At 41.8% G+C, this 24,875-nt stretch overlaps 1 protein-coding gene across 4 annotated transcripts in view; it reads right to left on the bottom strand.

Annotated features, from left to right (window-relative positions):
• LOC106570198 (transcriptional repressor p66-beta) overlaps positions 1 to 13,086 on the bottom strand; it is a 49,640-nt gene extending 36,554 nt beyond the window's left edge. The window contains exon 1 of one of the 4 annotated variants that reach the window (XM_014142270.2): positions 12,724 to 13,086. The gene's annotated coding sequence lies outside the window, so the exon portion shown is untranslated. The remainder of the gene's footprint in view (positions 1 to 12,723) is intronic. The other 3 variants (XM_014142272.2, XM_014142273.2, XM_014142275.2) reach the window with 3 other exon arrangements.
• Positions 13,087 to 24,875: the final 11,789 nt, after the last annotated feature.

Raw genomic sequence — 24,875 nt, forward strand, 5'->3', positions numbered from 1 at the left:
ACAACAGTCACATTCTGTTAAAGGTCCCCAAAGCACACATCCCTGGGTCGCTCCTCTTTTCAGTTCGCTGCAGCTAGTGACTGGAACGAGCCGTAACAAACACTCAAACCGGACAGTTTTACCTCAATCTCTTCATTCAAAGACTCAATCATGGACACTCTTACTGACAGTTGTGGATGCTTTGCGTGATGTATTGTTGTCTCAACCTTGCCCTTTGGGCACAGGCAACAGCACAATCATGTTTGTACCATGTTGTGTTGCTACCATGTTGTTGTCATGCTGTGCTGTTGTCTTAGGTCTCTCTTTATGTAGTGTTCTTTTGTCTCTTGTCGTGATGTGTGTTTTGTCCTATATTCATATTTTATTATTTTTGGTATTTTTAATCCCAGCCACCGTCCCAGCAGGAGGCCTTGTGGTAGGCCGTCATTGTAAATAAGAATTTGTTCTTAACTGACTTGCCTAGTTAAATAAAAAGGTTGAATAAAAATAAATAAAATAAATTGGAAAACTTTCCTGGGTCTTTGTGGTTGATACAGTGAGGGAAAAAAGTATTTGATCCCCTGCTGATTTTGTACGTTTTCCCACTGACAAAGAAATTATCAGTCTATAATTTTATTGGTAGGTTTATTTGAACAGTGAGAGACAGAACAATAACCAAAAAAATCCAGAAAAACGCATGTCAAATGTTATAAAATGATTTAAATTCAGTAATGTAACTGCATAACATTGACTAGTGACACTGCTATTCGAGGTACTCTGCCTCTTCACGGAGGAATTGGAGAAGCAAGGGTAGAACAAAGGGCATTGAGTCAGAACCCATCCCAAATCACTGGTTCAGCATGAAAACAAGTCTACTCTCATGAATAGAGTTTCGTTCATTGAGAATGTGTGGTTACCCCCACGATTACCAAACTGCGTTGAACCTCTGTAGCCTACTAAATCCACCATATGTATTTGTGGATGTGGCGGTGTGTTTCTCAGACACAACACCGAAACTTTATCACTGTTTGCATAAATTAATGTCCTGTTCCTTTAAAATGCAGAGTTACAATTCTGTTCACTTTTTTTTTTTATTACCCAGAGTACTCAGCGCAGTCAAAATGCGAGAGAGCCAGTCTAAGCCGGTTTGTAACCTCAGGGTATGGAATTATCTCTTAATATGTAGCCGTTAGTGGTCAGGACGTCACATGAAGACAGGGAGAGAGAAAGAGTGAGAGTGAGGTTGGGAGGGAGAGGGGGGGAGGGGAGTGGGGGCAATGAAGCCCCTGTGCTTTCAGGGCAGAAAGAGGAAAAGCTACTTCTCGCAAGATGCTGATTCTAAACCTGGCATCTTGACAAAAAGGGATCATTGCGGAACTTCAGACCACAGGGTGGGGCATACGTTGTTTAAACAAAAAAAATCAATAGGAAAAAATGCTGGAACATAGGCCATCTGGATAGACGGAGGTAGCAGTGAGATTTGTAAAATGGGGCAGTGAGGGTATCGATGTCTTCAGTTAAGACATCAACACATGCCTATAGACGCACACAAAAAGGCACAAGAAACACATCTTAACCAAACATACACACAGGCAGGTTTTCTACATTAAACCCTGTGAGCCCTAACCCCTTGAATCACATAACTGATAATCTTATGCCGGGTGCACACTACACAACTTTCAAAATCTTAACGTCGCCGAGCCTCTCACATTAAGTGACCGTATTTCCTGTATGTTTTTGTCTTGCCAATGTAGTGGTGTGCACGCTCAACGATCTGGCACAGATGGGGTGTCGCACACTACAAGATTCTTCACTTGGTCATGAGGATTCTCCATACCACCATGCCGTCTTGTGAAAAAAAAAAGTGATTAGATTGATTAGACGCTTTGGTTAAAGGCAAGTATAAACACATACTAGTAGTCATGGCTCCTGCTCGAGAGTCTACACATTCTGGGTGACGCGAAACAACCTCTCACAGCTTCTATGACGAGCTCTCATTGGCTTTTGCTGATCGCCATTCTCAAAACTTGTTGTTGCACATCTCACACTTAAAGAGCATTGCAGATTTTGTTCCGATAAAATCAAACATGTTTGAAAAATTGGGATGTCTGGGACTGCTCAAAGAAGGGATCGGTAGCCCTGAGATTGCGTCTCTAAACCGCTCACATTAAAAGAGCGTCGGTGACGGGCCACGCACCCCGAGTAGGGAACTGGACAGACAGTGACATTCAATAATGCCTTGCACTCTCTTGCCTGCATCTAGCCGATATAGGGTGTAATCATTAGTTGCAAACGAGAGTTTCTATTGGACAAATTCAGGTATATTTATCCCCGTTTTGTGTTGTTGGCTTCCATTTAAGAAACGTTTTTCAACAGAATTGGCAGAAAGAATACACCCCTGATCACACAGTTCACTTTCATAGTAGCCACGTTGTATTCCGTCTCACATCTCTCCTCCTCTCAAATTTTCCCTTCGCTTGAGGACTTCAATGCACAACACATCAGCTGTATGTGACCAGACGAAAAAACCTTTCCAAGCCAAACCGCTACACACAGCCTACATCGTTTCCACCATATTAGCTAAAGTAACGTAATAGAACTAACGCATTAGTAAACCCTCTACAATCCTGCAGTAAAGTTAGTGTACAGTAAGCAGTTACACCGGTGGCAATAATTTAGTAATACCAAAAGCTTACCTTGACTTGGAAGAGTTCCAGTGTTGTGTTGGAAAGTCATAGCGAGCTAGCTAACATAGCATCCCTCTGTTTGAATAGGGTGTATCAGTGGGCTAAACTAGCTAGCTGCATTTGCTAGCTAAGTAAGTAAAAGTGTAAAAAAATAAAAAATAATAATCATCTCTAGCTTCTCCTTTATTTTGGAAGAAAATCATTTGTTCAAAACTGTTCACCTATTGTCTTACTCTCTGAGTCAACTACCTCACCACAATTTATACACTGCAGTGCTAGCTAGCTGTATCTTACGCTTTCAGTACTAGATTCATTCTCTGATCCTTTGATTGGGTGGACAACATGTCAGTTCATGCTGCAAGAGCTCTAATAGGCTGGAGGACATCCTCTGGAAGTAGTCATAATTACTATGGAAGGGGATGAGAACAATAAGCCTCCTATGTTTTGTATTGAAGTCAATGTACTTAGAGGGACGCTTGCTGTCCTCCGGCTACTCCATGGTGCTTCCCTACAGAGTGCTGTTGAGGCTACTGTAGACCTTCATTGCAAAATAATGTGTTTTAATCAATTATTTGGTGTCAAGTAATTATATTTAGTATAGTTATCTAAAAATGATAACTTTAAATGTTTTACCATTTAAAATGTGTATTAAATTCACTGAGGAGGATGTTCCTCCCCTTCCTCCTCTGAGCCGTCACTGGTATCCACTCACACACATACACAAAAGGACAACACAAGATCCCACTACACAGGGCCAGGTGAAAATAGGTTACAGGAAGAGAGAAGGGAGCTACAAAGACGGAGCGTCTGAAAACATCTTGCTCGTTTCCGATGCCTTCTGTGGGCTGACGCCCCTAACTGTACAAACAAAATAGATTTGAGGTCTGGCCACCACCACACAAAGGTGCCCTATCGCAGAAGGCAAACTGTAGTTCTCATCATGGTCGGCTGATGCTGCCATAAAGGACAATGATGAGGAAATATCTCAAGGGGCAGAATAGCAATCTGTTCCAGTGCATAAACATGCTTATATGAGAGAGGGAGAGGGCTGTGGTTAAAGACAACGAGGACATAGCCCTGTATTATCGTTAGCATTAGTGAGTAGCACAGGTAAAGGACATATAGTCACATGAAGACAGTGTTTCCAGACCTGGTCCTCAGGGACCCCCAACCATTGCACATATTTGTTCCATTCCACCACTCATCAGGTGTGCTGATTCAATGAATCAACGGCTGAATTGACTAGTTGAATCAGGTGGGCTAGTGCTGGAATCAAACACATATAGTGCATTCTGAAAGTATTCAGACTCCTTGCCTTCCATATTTTGTTAAGTTATAGCCTTATTCTAAAATTGATTCAATAGTTCCCCCCCCCTCATCAATCTACACAAAACACCCCATAGTGACAAAGCTAGTTTATAAAGAATAAAAAAAACTGAAATACCACATTTATATAAGTATTCAGACCCTTTACTCAGTACTTTGCTGAAGCACCTTTGACAGCGATTACCGCCTGGAGTCTTCGTGAGTATGACGCTACAAGCTTGGTACATCTGTATTTGGGGAGTTTCTCCCATTCTTCTCTGCAGATCCTCTCAAGCTCTGTCAGATTGAATGGGGAGTGTCGCTGCAAAGCTATTTTCAGTCTCTCCAGAGATGCTCGATCAGGTTCAAGTCCGAGCTCTGGCTGGGCCACTCAAGAACATTGAGACTTGTCCCGAAGCCACTCCTGAGTTGTCTTGGCTGTGTGCTTAGTGTCGTTGTCCTGTTGGAAGGTGAATCTTCCAACACAGGTTTTCATCAAGGATCTCTCTGTACTTTGCTCTGTTCATCTTTGCCTCGATCCTGACTAGTCTCCCAGTCCCTGCCGCTGAAAAACATCCCCACAGCATGCTGCTGCTGCCACCACCATGCTTCACCGTAGGGATGGTGCCAGGTTTACTACAGACGTGATGCTTGGCATTCAGGCCAAAGAGACTTTAATCTTGGTTTCATCAGACCAGATAATCTTGTTTCTCATGGTCTGACAGTCCTTTAGTTGCCTTTAGGAAACTCCAAGTGGCCTGTCATGTGCCTTTTACTGAGAAGTGACTTCTGTCTGGCCACTCAAATCAAATTTTATTGGTCACATAGATGCGTTTAGCAGATGTTATTGCTGGTGTAGTGGTGCAGAGATGGGAGAACCTTCCAGAAGGACAACCATCTCCACAGAGGAACGCTAGAGCTCTGTCAGAGTGACCATCAGGTTCTTGGTCACCTCCCTGACCAAGGCCCTTCTCCCCCGATTGCTTAGTTTTGCCGGGCATCCAGCACTAGGAAGGATCTTGGTGGTTCCAATCTTCTTCCATTTAAGAATGATGAAGGCCACTGTGTTCTTGGGGACCTTCAATGCTGCAGAAATTTTTTGGTACCCTTCCCCAGATCTATGCCTCGACACAATGCTGTCTTGGAGCTCTACGGACAATTCCTTCGACCACACGGCTTGGTTTTTGCTCCGACATGCACTGTCAACTGTGGGACCTTAAATTAGACAGGTGTGTGCCTTTCCAAATCATTTCCAATCAATTTAATTTACCACAGGTGGACTCCAAACAAACAGGATGCACCTGAGCTCAATATCAAGTCTCATAGCAAAGGGTCTGAATATTCATGTAAATAAGGTATTTCTGTTTTTAATAAATTTGCAAAAATCGCTTTGTCATTATGGGGTATTGTGTGTACATTGATGAGGATTTTGTTTAATTTAATCCATTTTAGAAATATGTCTAACATAAAAAACTGGAAAAAGTAAAGGGGTCTGAATACTTTATGAATGCACTGTACGTTGAGAAACGCTGTCCTGAAGGAGAGTCTGAGATGGACGCCATAGACAACAGCACAGTTATTGACAGATTCTCCTTCACCACTGGCCTTAGTTCTCTTTACACTAGGACACAGAGAGCAAAGAAATGAAAACTACAGTATAAGTGTACTGGACTGGTGTTCACTGTTAACAATTCTGTTACAACTACTTTACTTTTCTGGCTGACTCATAAGAGCACAGACATCCCTAAAAATCAGTGAAGGGGACAGTGTTTGGATGACAGGGATTGATACACATGACAGCCAGGACACGTCCTGACTGTCAACATTGGGAAAAGTTCAACATTGGGGAAAAAAGGTCAAAAGAGCGGGAAAAGGCCAAAGCCGTGGCAGGATACACGTTCCACAAAAGGTCACAGCGTCAAAGTGGTATGATTTGTGTGAAAGGTATATTTTGGTGGACAAAAAAACATTGTGGAAAGTGACAATTAAATTCACTTCATTTAACAAGACGTGGCACACGATAAAATTGAAATGATTTTGTAGGACGTAACTACGTCTAAGTAATTTTCAAATTATTATTATGTTTTCTTAATATGTTAAACGTACACAGTGCAACAAAAGGAGAGTTACAGTAGTGTAGCACACCAGCCACACAATCTACCGCAAGAAAATGTGAGATTCTACTCCCTGCCGGATCTGGGAAGTGATAAAAGAAGGGAAACACCTTCTCATTGACAGGTGGGAAGAGTTACTTATGTCAATATATAGTGCCACTTCAGAATCTGAGTCCAATATAGTAATTCCTGCATACAAAACCTACCTACACATCACCCCCTCTCTTCATCAACCCAAGTCTGAGGGGGTACTGTTGCATAATTGTCTCTTCCCCTCATCTACATGGTGATGCTACAAGTCTATACAGCAGTATTTTATACATGGTCATGTAAAAAGTAGAATTTCCATGTAACCTTGTTGTTATCCCTCCATGTTCTTCCCACTGTCAATCCATCTTAATTTGAGTGTCATGCAAATGATAACCAGACCATGCATAGACACCACTTCTCCTTCAGTCCATCAGCCTTCCATTTTCCCAACTCATCCCCTTCATGCACACCTCCCAGCCTACCTTTGCAGTGAATTAATTTTCATTTTAAGCTCTTAACAAACAAAAAACACAATTAATCAAACACGGGAACACCCAGAAATGGGGATAATGTGAAAGCCTACTGGGAGGCGAAACTACTCATCCAGAACAACGGTGCCAATTAGCCACCATGGTGCCATACGCATTTAACCTTTATGGTCACTGACACAATGGCAGAGGTTCAACACAAGAGAACACAGTGGCATTAGGACCCCCGTGGACTTAAAATGTTCCTATGAAAGGAGTCATTCAAAAAGGTCTCACTGTCTGATCAAACCAATTATAGGCTACCCTGTTCACACATTTGAGCTGAACTGTACTGAACGGGTTACACATACACCATCTTTGCTGGAACTGTGCTGGAAAAGACAATGTGAAAACAAAATATATATTCCAGCACAGCAAGGTTCGGGTAGGCACAGTTTATTTTATTTATCCCTTATTTTACCAGATAAGTTGACTAAGAAAACATTCTTATTTACAGCAACAACCTGGGGAATAGTTACATGGGGAGAGGAGGGGGGATGAATGAGCCAATTGGAAGCTGGGGATGATTAGGTGACCACGGTGATATGAATTTAGCCAGAACGCCGGGGTTAACACCCCTACTCTTACGAGAAGTGCCATGGGATCTTTAGTGACCACAGAGAGTCAGGACACCCATTTCATGTCCCATCCGAAAGACCGCACCCTACACAGGGTAATGTCCCCAATCAGTTCCCTGGGGCATTGGGAGATCATTTTTTGGGACCAGAGGAAAGAGTGCCTCCTACTGGCCCTCCAACACCACTTCCAGCAGCATCTGGTCTCCCATTCAGGGACTGGCCAGGACCAATCCTGCTTAATTTTGAGGCAAGCCAGCAGTGAGATGCAGGGTGGTATGCAGTTGTCTGGAAGGGTATGAGTCATCTGGGACCCGGTGATGCTTGGCGACCACGTGTTCCACATGAGTTCCACAGCTGCGTTTTGCTTATCGAGCAAAAACGTTGGGGAGGCCCGCTAATTAAGCGTCGCAGGGAGCCATTCATCTGGGCTGATTGTTTCTGCACAGGGTTTAATCAGCCTCGCGTGAAGCCCACTGAACAACAAAGCCACCCCCATTCAGGTGTTAACAAGGCCGTGACGCCAAACATACACACTTAACATGCAAAACCAAGCATTCTTGAGACCCATTCGCAAACCAATTACATCCCATGCTGCTATTGAATTAAATTGATACTCTTCTTCTGGGTTTGCTGGCTAAGGCCCCGTTAAAAGGGGCATTCCAAGGTGAGTAGTAAAAGGTACCTTTTTCTTTGACTGACAACAAATAGGCCAATGCAATACCTGTGTAATATCTGTGGGAAAGTCTAGCCAATTACTTTCCCATCTCACTTCCAGATTCAAACAATGGTTTTCGGTAAACCAATGGCTATGTGTGAGTATGTATAGCCTGCAGCTGTTGGGGATTTCATATAACCTACACATTTTTGGTTCAGGACTTACACTGAAAAGAAACCACATTACAAGCAAGGGTATCCCCCAATGCATGCCTCGGAACTCCTCTTTGGGAATGCCCTGGCTCTCACTAAAACTTAAGTATTTTTCATTGATACTCACCAACTTGAACCGGGACTGGTTTCAATTCTAATTATTTCAAGGGACAGCATAGGTTAAAGGTTGAACCATAAACTATATATGCAAATAAGGGGACATCACTGGCTGTGCTGACCTTTCATGACCTGTGGACAGCGAGAAAATGGCTAAAACCAACACGGCATTACAGTGATCTTCTCAATACTAAGTTTACCGTACAGGCTGCAATGTGCACAATCGTATTGTGAATCAACTGCAATATTGTTTGAAAAACATTGTTACTGGACATGTCAGAAAGAAATGAGAAGCCTGTGAGGACATTTTTCTGCACTCTCCTTTCGTTTTACACACGTTGCTATGCGAGATGGATTCCTTGTTTATCGCTACACTTCACATACATTCATTAACATCGCACATATCAATCAATAAGCTACTGACGACAAGGCTTCTCCCCCTCAAAGGATTTTCACTTGGGCGGATTTTTAAATCAACTTCATTTTCCTGATTAAGATGTAATTATACAGATTTCTCTCCCCTCAAACAAAGAGCGTTTATATCTTAATTTCAAGTAAGTATGGACCTCTAAATAAGCATAGATTTTAAAATGGGGTCCCTCTAAGGATCCCACTTCCACGACTGAAAACACAAGGAAGGCATTTCATTGGACACAGCAGCTTTCAGAAGATATCACAGGCTGTGTGCTGGATATGACAATCCTCTTGCACTGCAAATGTGTTTGAGCTTAAAAATAACATAGGCCTACTTGAATGCTGGACAATAACATAGCAAAGCTAGTTGTACCAAAGCTGACTGACTCAACTGCAAATTTCACATCCTTTAATTAAAAAATGAAGGCTACCGCCTTCACCCTACCCCTTCATAAAATCATCTCTGTTAAAAACTTAAGTGGGAAAGCCGCTGGACCATAGCTTCTCCAGACCAATAGGTGGCACAATCTCTGTTGATATTTTGCAGGGGAGCTTCCTGTACACTGTCGTAGGAAAGTCTGAGGTAATGGTGTTGTCATGACTCTGCTTTTATATAGAATCAAATCACATTCTATTTGTCACCTGCGCTGAATACAACAGGTAAGACCTTAACGTGAAATGCTTACTTACAAGCCCTTAACCAACAATGCAGATTGGTTTTTAAAGTAAGAAAATAGTTCCGGAAAAATGTATTAATTAAATACACAAAAAATAAGAAAAATAAAATAACTAACGAGGTTATATACAATGGGGTACTGGTACCAAGTCAATGTGCAGTGGTACAGGAACCAACAGCTGGAGAATAGCTGGTGTCAAGGCACACAGGCGTTATCTGTGAGAGTTCCAGTCTCCTGCCAAACCCAGGGCCATTGAGTCAATCTGGACATGCCAACTCAGTGGTAGGGTCATCACACACACACACCAAAAGCGAGGGTCTCTTGAAACAAGCACTGAGTGTCTGAATCAATGGGTGAGTGCAATCAACATTGTACTTTTCCCCACACCACGTGAGAAAAATACCTTTCCTATAAAAGGTCATGAAATCAATATTAGGATAGTCAACATTCGAGGGACTCCACCACAACATGCTCCTTTCATCAGGGGTCGTTGTGGCTGCATCCGAAGTACATCAGTGGAGGGCACCTGGTCTATTGTTACCCAACCGCAGGTGCACTGGTCGCTTATTTAGAACCTGTCACTTTGTTGTGTTTGAACAAAGGGGGTGTTTAAAGGGAAGCCTGTCTATTTTCTAAACTTTTTTCTTTTGACCAAGGTCAATGATCCTGAAGCAGAGCCAAGGCCACATACATTGAGTTCTGTTGTGATCTTTCCCTCCAAAAATGATAAAGCCTACATAAACTGTCCAGCTTGTCTGATATAGGCCTAAAATCTTTTTATAAGCCATGTTTGTTTGGAACAGATTTGTTCCCAGGAGAGGAAGCAGTTGCTTATCCTTAAATGAGATGCAGAGGCTGATAGTTTTAACGGATTATAAAAATGGCATCTGTAAGTTCCATTGAGCCAAGGGACTGGCTTAGCCATGATTTGTGATAGATCTGAAATACTGCATTCATGATACACATCTACAGAAACCAAACAGTGTAACGTTTATCAAGGCATTAGCTTGACCTTTCTTTGTGGAACTGAATCTGTACGATGGGAATTTGTCAGAGTTGAATCTTGGCACAACGTCGCATCACAAATGCAGGAGGATGAGTGATGGAGGCCTGATGGGCATTGCTACACCAGGCAGTCAGTTGCGATAAGGCACCATGGAAATTAAAAGTGTGCACACTGTGAAATCCCTTCATGGGCAGCTACAGTCTGCTGGAGCACATCAGTTGTGTTAAAGAACCGCAAATAAATAAAAAACATTGTGTGCCACATACTACCTAAACTGAGTAAACCCTCCTTGATTATGAACTATCGATGCTCTATATCAGGGACAGCATTCACAAATATGCTAAAGCCACCCCAAAAAATGATAAGACATTTGTAATGGATTCCTCTTCTACCCCACGTAGTTGAGTGTGATCAGGGCCATAGGTCTCTCCATACAAATACAGTGTGGGAAGGAGCAGATGGATGGTAGAGTGATACACATTGGAGGACATGGCCATGGCTGTTCCATCATTGACAAAGCAGTGCCGTAAGTGTTCATTCATACTGCTAGACAGTGTTCAACACCAGGGACTACCATTCATAGACTGCAGACTTTCATTCATAGAGAAAGGGAGAGAGAAAGGTAGACAGAATTGAGCACTGGGCTTTCTAGGGCTCAGAAAGTACTGTACTTCTATATTTTTTTATGGTAGAATTTTGTGTCTGGTGGGTGGCAAAGCACAGGTTGAAATACATCTCCAAAATGTATTGTAGTCTTATAAAGACAAAGGGAAAAGTAGGTAAACAAATAAAATCTTCAGACAACAAGACCCACGATGAAGGATACATGTTTAGATGTGTTTATCCTTCATTCCTGCATATCTTGGGTTGGTAAAGATACAGTTGGTTATGCATCTCTGATTTCCATATTATGATTGAAAAATTCTTCCTCTTGGCTGAAGTTTTAACTCAAAAATAACTTGACATTGCGCCTGAATACCCCTGCGTAATTCTGAAGTTGAGACCCCAAAATAGAACAGACATAGGGTATATTTGAAACTTTTAGGAATGGGCCCTCCTGCGTTCAGAATGGACCCTCCTTCGTTCAGAATGGGCCCACCTGTGTTCCAACTAACAGCAGTCTTCATCAATTCCGCTGAGACTTTTCCTTACATTGTTCCGTAAACTGTAGCCTGTAATTAGACCTATATAGACACTTAGAGCTCCCGCGGTCAGATTCATTCTTAGAAAGTAATTCAATGAGGGAAGAGAAGAATAATTGAAATGTAATTCAATCTGTCTTTTGGCAATCTGTTAACCATCGATAGGCTAATCAAATGGGTTAGGACTATTCTCATTGGGAACAAATGTATATTGCAATTTAGTGTCTTCCAACAGCTGCCTGGCAAGAGAGTCTCCGCATGAGTATCAGACAGTTCGGCTTGTCCCGGTTCAGTAGCCTTGGTTCTACCCAAACCACCTATATAAATAAATTAGGCGATCTCTCACTATTGACTTTTCTGCTGCACCGAGAATAATAGCCAGCACATATTAACTAATGTGCGTTTCTTTTTTCCTAACGTCATCTAGGCATCTACTGCCGTTTATCAGTGGCTGCCCGTTGGTCACAATCAATACATGCATTCGCGTGAATTACATTTGAAGTCTTACATGTCAAGCGTCAGGCAGCCATTTGCGTGCATATGGAACCAGTTGAGAGCACGTCCTCACTTACATACATGGCTGATGCATTTTCGGATTTTTTCCCCCTAATTGTACAGCCATCAACTACAATGCACACTAGCTTTGGCTACTCTCTGCGCTCTCCACACAGCTCTGTGAAACTACCGCTTGGTCTTGTGTCTACAAGTACCACTACATTGGTCGTACACACGGGAAATCTTAATACAATGGGTTTTAAAGCGAAAAATGTGTGTATATTTAGAGGATTTCACCGTGTGCACATGCACTGCTTGTGTAGCCTGCCGGGCGCACACAGCGCATTCTCCGCCAATATGAGTTAACCCCTAGAGACGCGAGATGAAACAATGAAACGGATTTGAGACATTCACTACAATGTTGCCATTGCCCGCATCTTTGATGTTTCTCTAAAAATGTTCGTTTCTTTAACATGCATTCTTTATGACAATGCGCGACATGTATAAAAAATACCTATCAAATTATCCCAGACCTTGATTAGTCACTTTGAACCGTTGGTTGTTGATGGCTTGCAAATAAACTTGCATCAATATACGAACCATGCTATGGTATTGTTTGTCTTTCCGCCACATTTACCCCCGAGTCACCCCCATAACGTTGGATGTGATTATTACTACCCCAAGTAGAGTTCAATCTACCATCCGTAAGAATCCAAATCCTGCCGCCGCAATTTCAAAAATGATATTCCATTTTAGCTAGGCCTCATCCATATCCTCGGACTCACCTGACTCGCCTTTACCCCTCAGGTTCCACAAGCTCAGGGTTCTCTTTCCGATCCTGAAGCGCTGCAGTAGCTCCTCACGACCAGGCACCGGCAGGCAACACAAAAGCTCTGATTGGGCCTAAACGAGCGCTCATCCCCTTGGTCTCAACCCAGACAGACGGGTTATTGGTCGTCGGCTGTGTCGGAGGCGCGCCCCTATTATTATAAGGTGTGTGTTTTTGTCTATGTCTATGTCTAGAGGGGAGGGGACAAAAAGCACTGAAATTATGGGAACTAAATGGGTTGTTATGGGCGCCGTGTCCGCAGCACAAGGCAAGCGTACTACATTGACAGATAAAGAGTGGACAACCGTGTTAAATCCCTCTTCATTCAGCGATGGCCATCGACTGGATCTCCGAGGAACAATGCCCTTTCTACTGCTCTTCTTAAACCTAGTATTTTCGTAACTTGTAGAATCGCTTTTCTACCAAGAAGAACACCCGATCAAACGCTTGATAGTCTGTCTATACGGCAGTAAATCATATGCGTAAAAGCGTAAATAAGATAAATCAATTTGTTGTTATATCATTTATCTATTTTTAAATTGTAACATGTTTAACACAATTTAGGAATTGTCAAAAATAATATATAGTCTATATACAAGGCCTACGTATAATGCATATTCATAGACAATATCATGTCACATCTGTATCCTATCCTTTAGGCTACAATAGAAATAAGATCGATTATTGTGATAGCGAATGGATGAACGATGACACGATCAATAATGTATAGCCTCTCTGCGTTGAGGCACGAACAATAAGATGCCTGACCTACTTAACAAACTATAGCCTAATCGAAGTACATTTTTCAATATGCATCTTTGGAACAAAAATAGGATTGTTAAAGCATGGATTTGTATCGAAGTATTGTTGAACTCCACTTTAGGTCGTGCGTAAAAGGCAAGCGATATTGTTCTTTACAAAAAAAGTGAGTATATATTACTGGAAACTTTCGAAGTTTACCAGTAAACTACCAGAATTTTGGTATCTTTCAAGGATTTTATGTAATCTAGCACGTGACATGTAGTGTCCCTTTTGGGTACTTGAAATTAGTACAGGTGTCTGTAATTATCTCGGGCCCTCTCTCTGGTCATATCACATGTAAAATATATGAAATAAATAAATAAGATGATAGATAAAAATGATCAGTGACAAAGCTGTAAAATATTATCCTAAATATAAACCATACATTTTGTAAATACCATTGATTCTTAATATGAGGCTTTCAGCATTAAATATCCTTTATATTTTTTACACACTTTCATTTATTTTAAATAAATATGTGTTTGTTGTCAATGTTTTAGAGTCAAAATAGTGGCAGTTGTGAAAAAGTCAATAGTTGGACAACTTGCAGAGGTAATTTAAAATAGTGCCGCTCTTGAAACTCATGGACAATATGGACACATAAACATGAGTGCTATATGGAATACGTTTTATTCAAGTATACATTACCAATGTTACTATAGATTTCCATAGATTTTCTGTTAATTACCAAAATTACTGAAGATTCCGGTAACTTTGGTATATTATCGGTAGCTTTGGAACCCTATGCAGGCTTGCAGAGCCGCAGTTTACGCTATATTAATCGCGATTGTGTTGATAGTCACTGTTAAAATCCTTACCATGTTTTACAACAGCGATAACTGAGCCCTCTAGCGGCATGCAAAGAAACCCTCGCTTGGCACTTGGCCAACACATGTAACCATACAGTCAATATACAACATGTACAGTACAGTCCTATCAGGCGATTATATAAAATCACAAAGACCATATGCTACTCATGTAAACCCAAAGTGATGTAATCTTGAAGTTTTAACATCTGTAAATAATGGGTTTGACATCAGTTTTTTGTTATTTATTTACCATAAATGTTATATTACACTATATAGAATTAATTATTCACGATTAAATATTAAACTGGGTCACATTAGTCTTATAACCTGAGCTGGCTTAGCCATGTCCTGTAAAATATAATTTCACATTATCAACCAATGATGTAATCATGATGGCAAGGCCACAGCTTCACACATCTTCAAGTCATTTGTTTGGTCAAAGTCATTAACCAGGAAGAGTAGCCAAGGACACCTGGTTAGGGAGCTTTGTTCACTAATTGACATTAATCAATGGCATGAGGTAATGCCTCAAAACCAAGCTGACTCCTGCTTAGGGTTCTTCAGTCTCTCTGTATTGTATAGTGAAAATATAAGCTTCATCACTCTTTATGGACATAATATGATGATTGCAGTCACCTTTTCATTTTTAGAGTGTATGTGTCTGCGTGCGTGTGCATGGTGTGTTTGTGCATCTATTTAACCCTTGCTAAATATGAGAAATTCATCTGCCAAACATCTGAGAGTTTTTTTCTTGCTGTATCTGTTGTCGACTACTTCTCTCTTTTTGGACTCTCTCATCATTTAAACACGAAAAAAAAATGTTATTTAAGGTAAGTCAGTTAAGAACAAATTCTTATTTACAATGACGGCCTAGGAACAGTGGGTTAACTGCCTTGTTCAGGGGCAGAATGACAGATTTTTACCTTGTCAGTGTAACCGATGTGAAATGGCCAGTTAGTTAGCGGTGGTGCGCGCTAATAGCGTTTCAATCGGTGACGTCACTCGCTCTGAGACCTGAAGTAGTTGTTCCCCTTGCTCTGCAAGGGCTGTGGCTTTTGTGGCGCGATGGGTAACGATGCTTCGTGGTGTCAGTTGTTGATGTGTGCAGAGGGTCCCTGGTTCAAGCCCAGGTTGGGGCGAGGAGAGGGACTGAAGCTATACTGGTACATCAGCTCGGGGATTCGATCCACCAACCTTTTGGTTAGTGGCCCAACGCTCTAACCACTAGGCAACCTGCTGCCCAGCACCAAAGAATTATGAAACATAAAATTAAGATTACAGGGAAAATCTTCACAGAATATAAACACATCCTCTATTTGCAGTATGTCAGGGTCAAGTGAACCTTAATAGTGGTTAGTTCCTGGTTATGTCCCCTACTATAAATAGAGACACTACGCTTTCCTCATTTTTATTATCCAAATCATATCAAGTAAAATAAAAAGGTATTTGTCACATGCGCCAAATACAGCAGGTGTTGTATTCTTGGCCATGTACAATTATAATCTCCACCCGGCACAGCCAGAAGAGGACTGGTCACCCCTCAGAGTCTGGTTCCTCTCTAGGTTTTTTCCTATGTTCCTGCCTTTATAGGGAGTTTTTACTAGCCACCGTGCTTCTACATCTGCATTGCTTGCTGTTTGGGGTTTTAGGCTGGGTCTTTGTGACATTTGCTGATGTAAAAAGGGCTTTATAAATACATTTGATTGATTGATTGATTGAGGTGTAGATGTTTCCGTGAAATGCTTACTTATGAGCCCTTCATGAACAATACTGAGTTTTTAAACACTAAGTAAGAAAATGTGCCAAATAAACAAAAGGAAAAATTGTAACACCATAAAATAACAATAACGAGGCTATATACAAGGGGTACCGGTACCGAGTCAATGTGCAGGGGTACGCGTTAGTCCCAAGCCACCAGGTCATCTCTCTAACTGTATTGTATTGTATTTTTGAAACACATTCAGAGCCTTTCCCAGAAGTGACCTACCACTGCTGCCCAAAAATACTCCACAAAGACAGGAAGTCAAGCCATTTTCGTGAGCCTGCTTTGTGTTCTAGAGTGGTAATTTCCCTCCACGACTACTTAATTAAAGTTTGTATTATACACGAGGCAGTGGGTTGTGCAATGGTATGTACAGTTGAAGTCGGAAGTTTACATACACCTTAGCCAAATACATTTAAACTCAGTTTTTCACAATTTCTGATATTTAATCCTAGTAAAAATTCCCTGTCTTTGGTCATGTCAATGGTGTGCGTACTGGTAGCGGAGTCAGGTGCAGGAGAGCAGAGAGTTGTGAACAGGCACACACTTTATTGAGGCAGGAGAAACCAACAGACGGACGCCACTGCGTCAAAACCTCCAGCCAATTTGCAAAAGTGCAAAATGCGCAAACAATCACAATAATTATGTTCAAACAAATAAACATACCTCGTGACAAAACACGGAATATACGAACACCAGTCTGGCGTGTCAAAATTGACACGTAACACAAAACAATTTCACACAAAGACATGAGGGGGAATAGAGGAATAAATACATGCAGTGTGATTGGGGAATGAAAACCAGGTGTGCAGGGAACAAGACAAAACAAATGGATAAATGAAAAATGGAGGGTCGATGGCTAGAAAGCCGGTGACGTCGACCGCCGAACGCCGCCCGAACAAGGAGAGGAGCTGACTTCGGCGGGAGTCGTGACAGGTCAGTTAGGATCACCACTTTATTTTAAGAATGTGTAATGTCAGAAAAATAGTAGAGAGAATGATTTATTTCAGCTTTTATTTATTTCATCACAAAAGTTTACATACAATCAATTAGTATTTGGTAGCATTAACTTTAAAATGTTTAACTTGGGTCAAACTTTACAGATAGCCTTCCACAAGCTTCCCACAATAAGTTAGGTGAATTTTGCCCCATTTCTCCTGACAGAGTTGGTGTAACTGAGTCAGGTTTGTAGGCCTCCTTCCTTGCACGCACTTTTTCAGTTCTGCCCACAAAATATCTATAGGATTGAGGTCAGGGCTTTGTGATGGCCACTCCAATACCTTGACTTTGTTGTCCTTAAGCCATTTTGCCACAACTTTGGAAGTATGCTTGGGGTCAATGTCCATATGGAAGACCCATTTGTGACCAAGCTTTAACTTCCTGACTGATGTCTTGAAGGCACAGTCATCTTAGTGTATGTACACTTCTGACCCACTGGAATTGTGACACAGTGAATTAATATGTCTGTAAACAATTGTTGGAAAAATTACTTGTGTCATGCACAAAGTAGATGTCCTAACCGACTTGCCAAAACTATAGTTTGTTAGCAAGACATTTGTGGAGTGGTTGAAAAATGAGTTTTAATGACTCCAACCTAAGTGTATGTAAACTTCCGACTTCAACTGTATGTTCAACATACCAGTAGGAACGGAACAGTCTCCGTTAACATCCATGCAACCGCTGTACTGTCAGAGGACCATGCAGGGCACAAAGCGTGAGAGTCAGAGTGTTCTTCTCCGGGGCCTGCTCTAAATCATTCATGTGAAGGTGGGCACTGCAACTGGACAAGAGATCAACAGAAAACAGATGCGTTATCTGGAGGGTTGCAACACTGCAGTAGTCCACCAACCGCATTGTACTGCATATCCTATGATTCATTGTACCTTGCTTTGAGAGAGGATGCTGTCTGACGTGCATTATTTAATCTCAGTGCGTTAATGCACATTGCTTAAGCCAACAGTGTCATTTAGATATGAATCTTATAACCCCTTCCTTTTGAATATTGCATTTGTCAACTATTGGCCCAACAAATGCTGTTTGTAAAGCTTCACATTTCCCTGCAAATCCTTCTTGAAAAACACCAACACTTTACTTGCTCTGTGAAGCTGGCCTGATAATCCAGTGGTGAATTCCTACAATGCGGATCATTCACTGGATTTAGGTATTAAATAGATTAGAGATAAATTTCACACATGTCCACTGTGATTCAACAATATGTTCTCTAATGGTTGGCCATTTTGGTGTGAAAAGGAAAAGAGGGGAAGTCTTATTTTACATGGCTGCACAGAACTTACACCTTCGCAGTCATGTCAGATCAGTGACTCCTCAAATGAAGGGAGGAAGAACACATATTCAAAGTATTTTCATCAGAGACACTGAGTGACTCCTGATCCCATATGAAAGGACACATGACCATTGACGCCAAAGCTCTCCATCACATGATGTGGGGATTACGGGTTATGAAATGGGGGTTCTTGAGTACATGACAGGAAATCACAGTTAAATGGGTGAGGGACCGCTCAAAATACTGCAGATACAGAGGGAGATACACAGTAGTGTAACCTAGGTCATGTTAATTTGGGGAACATTTTATAAGCGATTGTTAATGGACAAGTACCGGAAGTCCCTCCCTATTTTAGTCAATTTTCTTCTTCATTGGTCAGTACGGTGTCTAATGAACACAACCCTTGCCCTTCCCAACAATTCGGAAGACGTAGGCCGGGATTCAATCTAAGGGAACTATACAGCCGACAATCCCCTTTTAAATGACTTTTTAACGTCAGTTATAGTGCAGCGCCTTGCATTGAATCCCAGCCACATTCATTGTTTACACAACTGGAGATTCCCCTGACATTCCAATAAAATAGTTTGGGTCATTGGCTAATAGGCGATTGGCATGCATGGAAAAGAACAACTGTGTGATCTCCAACCTTGATTGATTGCTGATGAGAATTGCAGTCAGTACAGGTACATTTTGCCACTCACATGGTTGTCTGGCAGTTGCTTTACCATGCAGGTACAAATCATGCTTACACTGGGCCACCAATACAGTTACACTGGGCCACCAATAACGTCAGGTCGTTCTTCCCGCTGAATATTAGATTGAGATGGGGAGTCTAAAAGAATGTGGTTAAAAATATCTGCTTTCTCATCCCTTCAGAGGTATTTTTTCACATCTAATTGACAGACAGATTTTCTTGGCAGCGGCTGCAGTGACTGTTTTAGCAAGGCCCTCTGTAGATCCAAGTTGGGTTTTGTCATCGCTCTTTAACACCCGTTTGACGAAATGTTTAGAACGGCTTTAAACCCTTGCATCGCTCCAGCTGACACGGAGATATGTTTTTACACCACAATTAGATGTGATATTTGGCCTAATCCGACATTAACCTCTCTTCAACCTACAATAGGGTAGAAAGGGAAAAAAACTCACACAGAGGGAGATCTGAGGGCGGATGTAGGTTTCAACTGGCCCTGGTCCAGTCTGCCAAAAAAACACTTCATTATGGTTGCCCAAATTCAATCTATAATCCTGCCCCCTCTAAGTTGGGTGTGTCAACATGGAGCCCACATTAAATACTGACTCTAAGTAGATTACGAGGTTTAACTCCTGATTTAAAACCCATACTACAAAATATGGATAAGGTAGCAAACACTTTGGTGAGACTGTCAGATATTAGAGAGAGGAACAAGTGGTGTTCCAGACAGTTAGTAGATACAGTAGACAAACAGACAGACACAGATGCATAGACACACACGCACATGCACACATAGGAAATATAAAATAGTAAATATACTTTATACCTGAAGAGAAGATAGTATAACTCACATTGACACAATAGTCCAATTGTCTTGCTGATTGACACTGAAAGCATTCGCCTCATACTGTAGGTCTGACAACAAAGACTGTTGACCTCTGGATTGCTGGCTTCCAAATCAACTCTTATCTCCTTACCCCTAGGCATTCTTGTAGACCAAAAATCATTGAATAAATGTACTGTATGCACTGTGCTGAAAATTCCACCCAGAGCAAGGTGATGCAATTATCATATTGTCTCAAACCCATCTGATCCTTTCAGATTTACAGGAGTGGCTAGGGACCAATGATATGTATCAACCCATTGCTAGGGACTAGGTGGTCGATTTGGGGATTGAAATACATGAACTCATATGAGAAGATTCCAAGTGAGTTCTCCATTTAGTGGCTATGTTCTGGCATTGCATTCCTTTACATAAATTCCTTTAACCCTTGTGTAGTCTTAACATTCTCTATATTCCCCTTATCCTAATGGTCAAAAATGACCCGCCTTCACTAAACCCCTAAAATAAAGCAGCTTAGTTGAATTTTAAACCCCAAATCTAATTTGCATAAAGAAACAAACTTTGTTAATATCTGGGTTTTCCCTCTTCACAGTGCAGAAAGACTGCATTTAATCAGTGGACACCACTCATTTTTATTACAACACACCTGTCATAATTGTTTTCTTTACTAAAGTAGAGGTTTATTATTATTATTATTATTGCTAAAGGTACTGCATAGGTGTAAACATACATTTTTTTGCAAGAGATAGTATTTGTATAGCCTAAGAAAGTAGCAGAAATGTGCAGAAAGTAGTTTTGAATGCATTTTATTGAAGGGAAACAATAAGTCTTGAACATTTTTGGCAACATAGTAATATATTCTTATATACTGTACAATGAGGAATTCAACTATAACATACTAGTCTTCTCCCATTTTTTGAACCATTGCCTCCACCCACAAGGTGTATACACTACAACAATAAATAAGAATAAAATAAGATAATAGATTAAAAAAAAAAACGTGAAGAGCATAAATCAATCAACTCTAATTAGCACATGTATGGCAGTATGCAAGTGTGTGTGCATGGATTTTGCATATGTATTTATCACATGTGCAGCACATAGTATTTGTTTTACAGTTCTTCTTTGGGGGGCAGAATTGGAATCTCCTCCTCTTGCCTGCCCCAGCTGCAGCCTCAGGTGGATCAGGACAAGATTCAGCCCCCTGAACAGCTTTTACAAGCCCTGCAGAGGCTCCTGTGCGGGGGAGGCACTCCCTTCTTTGAATGTGTGGGGTTACAAGTGCCTTTCCCAGCTGCTCCAGGAACACCCTCCTCTTGTTCCGCTTATCAGGCATCCAGGTAGTGTTGATCTTGTTCCATATCACGAAGGCATTGTATGAGGACACATCAATGATGTTATGGAAGATGACCAGGGGCCAGCGGGCATTCATTCTCCTGCAACTGTAAATTCCAATCACCTTGTCCAGGTTGTCCACGCCTCTTTGTTGTGGTTGTAGTCCAGGATGATGGCTGGCTTCCTGCCCTCACAATCACTGATCTCAGCCATTTTGTGCAGTGTGCTTAGGAGAACAACATTCTTGTTCCTCTTTGGGAGGTACGCAACTAGAGTGGTGGTGGGTGTGAAGGCAAACTTTGATGAGAAGGCCTCCCTCCCCTTGTTGTGAGGAGTGCAGGGGGAGCTCAGGCTTGTTCTTTCTAACTGCGCCAACCATGGTCATCTTCCTCTCCAGGAGCTATTGGCTGAGTTCAATCAGTAGCACACATAATCTACATTTCTCATTGTGTGTGTGTGTGTGTGTGTGTGTGTGTGTGTGTGTGTGTGTGTGTGTGTGTGTGTGTGTGTGTGTGTGTGTGTGTGTGTGCGTGTGCGTGCGTGCGTGCGTGCGTGCGTGTGTGTGTGTGTGTGTGCGTGTGGAGTGAGTTTGGGATACTCAACCTGTATTCAGCAGGATGTGTGGATGGTCCTGTCCTCCATATTGTAGGTGTGTTTGTGCAAATGCGTCACAGGGAGATTTTCACAAGATGTCCGCTTCTAGAACACCATTGGTGGTTGAAGCTGTATCCACTACTGCTCCAGCCTTCTCCTCCTTACCAATGTGATCCACTAATTAATAGTCTACTGTGTAATGTTTGGACACGAATATGGATGTCCTCAGACTGTTATACAACACACATTAATATCAAGAGAAAACAATGATACACACTTCATTCCACATATCAAGCAAGCTAGCGACCCTGTATTGTGCCACTGCATCTCAAAGAAACCGAAGTGTAGCCTAGTCAGGCTATGTCATTATTATGTTATTACCATTATTACAGATGCTTTCTAACTACCTGGTAAAAGCTGGGCTGTAAAATAAAGCATTACTTATAAATAGTACGTACATACGTACATATAAACGTATACTTATACAATAAGGCCACATGCTTTTAGAATTTGATATACTATATATTCAGTTTTACATGATTAAAGGGGACACTCTGGGATATTTCCTGCTGTGCAATGCTTATTTAAATGAATGATATGACCATTGATTCTTGAAGAATGTAATAATAAGAATTAAAATGTTTCGTGAGCTTAGTACAACTGCCTTACCCTATCACAGCTCTCATGGACTCTCAGTTCTTGCACCCATTGCTCTGTGTATGCGTGTACGAGTGGTTTCATTCATTCATTCACACCAAATCAGTGGTTAAATTCAGCCGGAGCTACTGTCCCTTTAATTGTAATTAGAGGTCCATTACAACTAACACCTAAAGAAACACTGGGGATTATTGCACCCTCTTTATCCCCTTAAATATGAGTGGCAGAATCTAAGTTACTGTAACGCCCTGGCTATAGAGAGGGTTTTTTTGTTCTTTATTTTGGTTAGGCCAGGGTGTTACATTGGGTGGGCGTTCTATGTTCCTTTTTCTATGTTTTTGTATTTCTTTGTTTTGGGCCGAGTAGGGTTCCTAATCAGAGGCAGGTGTCTATCGTTGTCTCTGATTCGGAATCATACTTAGGCAGCCTGTTTCCTTTGGGGTTTTGTGGGTAGTTGTTTCTGTTGTGTGGTTTGCACCGACAGAACTGTTGGTTTTCGTTGTCCCTGTTTGTTTTTTTGAAGTGTATCCTTAAAAATCATTATGACCACTTACCACGCTGCATCTTGGTCCCCTCTTCCAGACGATCGTTACAGTTACATCTAACGATGTACTCCAAAATAATTACATACTCTAACTGCTGTAATATCCGTGAGGATGATGTGGTTTGGGAAATATATTTCTACTATTCTTTTCTATATCACAAGGAATGCCAAAGTATGAAATAATCTTTCAGTGTGAAACAGAGGATTACACGCTATCAATAGCACAGGGCATGTGACCAAGGATCTACTTGTAGTCTGACACACAAGGCTGAAGTTATGTAAACAAACAGTGTGCATACATTGTGAGCTTGTGAGGGTTAGATAACCCTGTCTGCAGGGATGGACTGCAACACAAACTAAAGGAGTTGATTGCGACCCTAAAGTTCTGGGACACTGTAAAGTCCATGGAGAATAAGAGCACCTCCTCCCAGCTGCCCACTGCACTGAGGCTAGGAAACACTGTCACCACTGATAAATCAGCGATAATTGAGAATTTCAATAAGCATTTTTCTACGGCTGGCCATGCTTTCCACCTGGCTTCCCCTACCCCGGTCAACAGCCCTGCACCCCCCACAGCAACTTGCCCAAGCCTCCCCCATTTCTCCTTCACCCAAAATCATATAGCTGATGTTCTGAAAGAGCTGCAATATCTGGACCCCTACAAATCAGCCGGGCTAGACAATCTGGACCCTCTATTTCTAAAATTATCAGCCGAAATTGTTGCAAGCCCTATTACTAGCCTGTTCAACCTCTCTTTCGTATCGCCTGAGATTCCCAAAGATTGGAAAGCTGCCGCGGTCATCCCCCTAGACCCAAACTGCTACAGACCTATATCTATCCTACCCTGCCTTTCTAAGGTCTTCGAAAGCCAAGTTAGCAAACAGATCACCGACCATTTCAAATCCCACTGTACCTTTTCCGCTATGCAATCTGGTTTCTGAGTTGGTCATGGGTGCACCTCAGCCACGCTCAAGGTCCTAAACGATATCACAACCGCCATCGATAAGAGACAATACTGTGCAGCCGTATTCATTGACCTGGCCAAGGCTTTCGACTCTGTCAATCACCACATTCTTAGCGACAGACTCAACAGCCTTGGTTTCTCAAATGATTGCCTCGCCTGGTTCACCAACTACTTCTCTGATAGAGTTCAGTGTGTCAAATCGGAGGGCCTGTTGTCCGGACCTCTGGCAGTCTCTATGGGGGTGGCACAGGGTTCAATCCTCGGGCCGACTCTCTTCTCTGTATACATCAATGATGTCGCTCTTGCTGCTGGTGACTCTCTGATCCACCTCTATGCAGACAACACCATTCTGTATACTTCTGGCCCTTCTTTGGACACTGTGTTAACTAACCTCCAGACGAGCTTCAATGCCATACAACTCTCCTTTCTTGGCCCCCAACTGCTCTTAAATGCAAATTAAACTAAATGCATGCTCTTCAACCGATTGCTGCCCACACCTGCCCACCCGTCCAGCATCACTACTCTGGACGGTTCTGACTTAGAATATGTGGACAACTACAAATACCTAGGTGTCTGGTTAGACTGTAAACTCTCCTTCCAGACTCACATTAAGCATCTCCAATCCAAAATTAAATTTAGAATCAGCTTCCTATTTCGCAACAAAGCATCCTTCACTCATGCTGCCAAACATACACTCATAAAACTGACTATCCTACCAATCCTTGACTTTGGCGATGTCATTCACAAAATAGCCTCCAACACTCTACTCAGCAAATTGGATGCAGTCTATCACAGTGCCATCCGTTTTGTCACCAAAGCCCCA

Source organism: Salmo salar, chromosome ssa14 (assembly GCF_905237065.1).
Source record: "Salmo salar chromosome ssa14, Ssal_v3.1, whole genome shotgun sequence".
Lineage (NCBI taxonomy): Eukaryota > Metazoa > Chordata > Actinopteri > Salmoniformes > Salmonidae > Salmo > Salmo salar.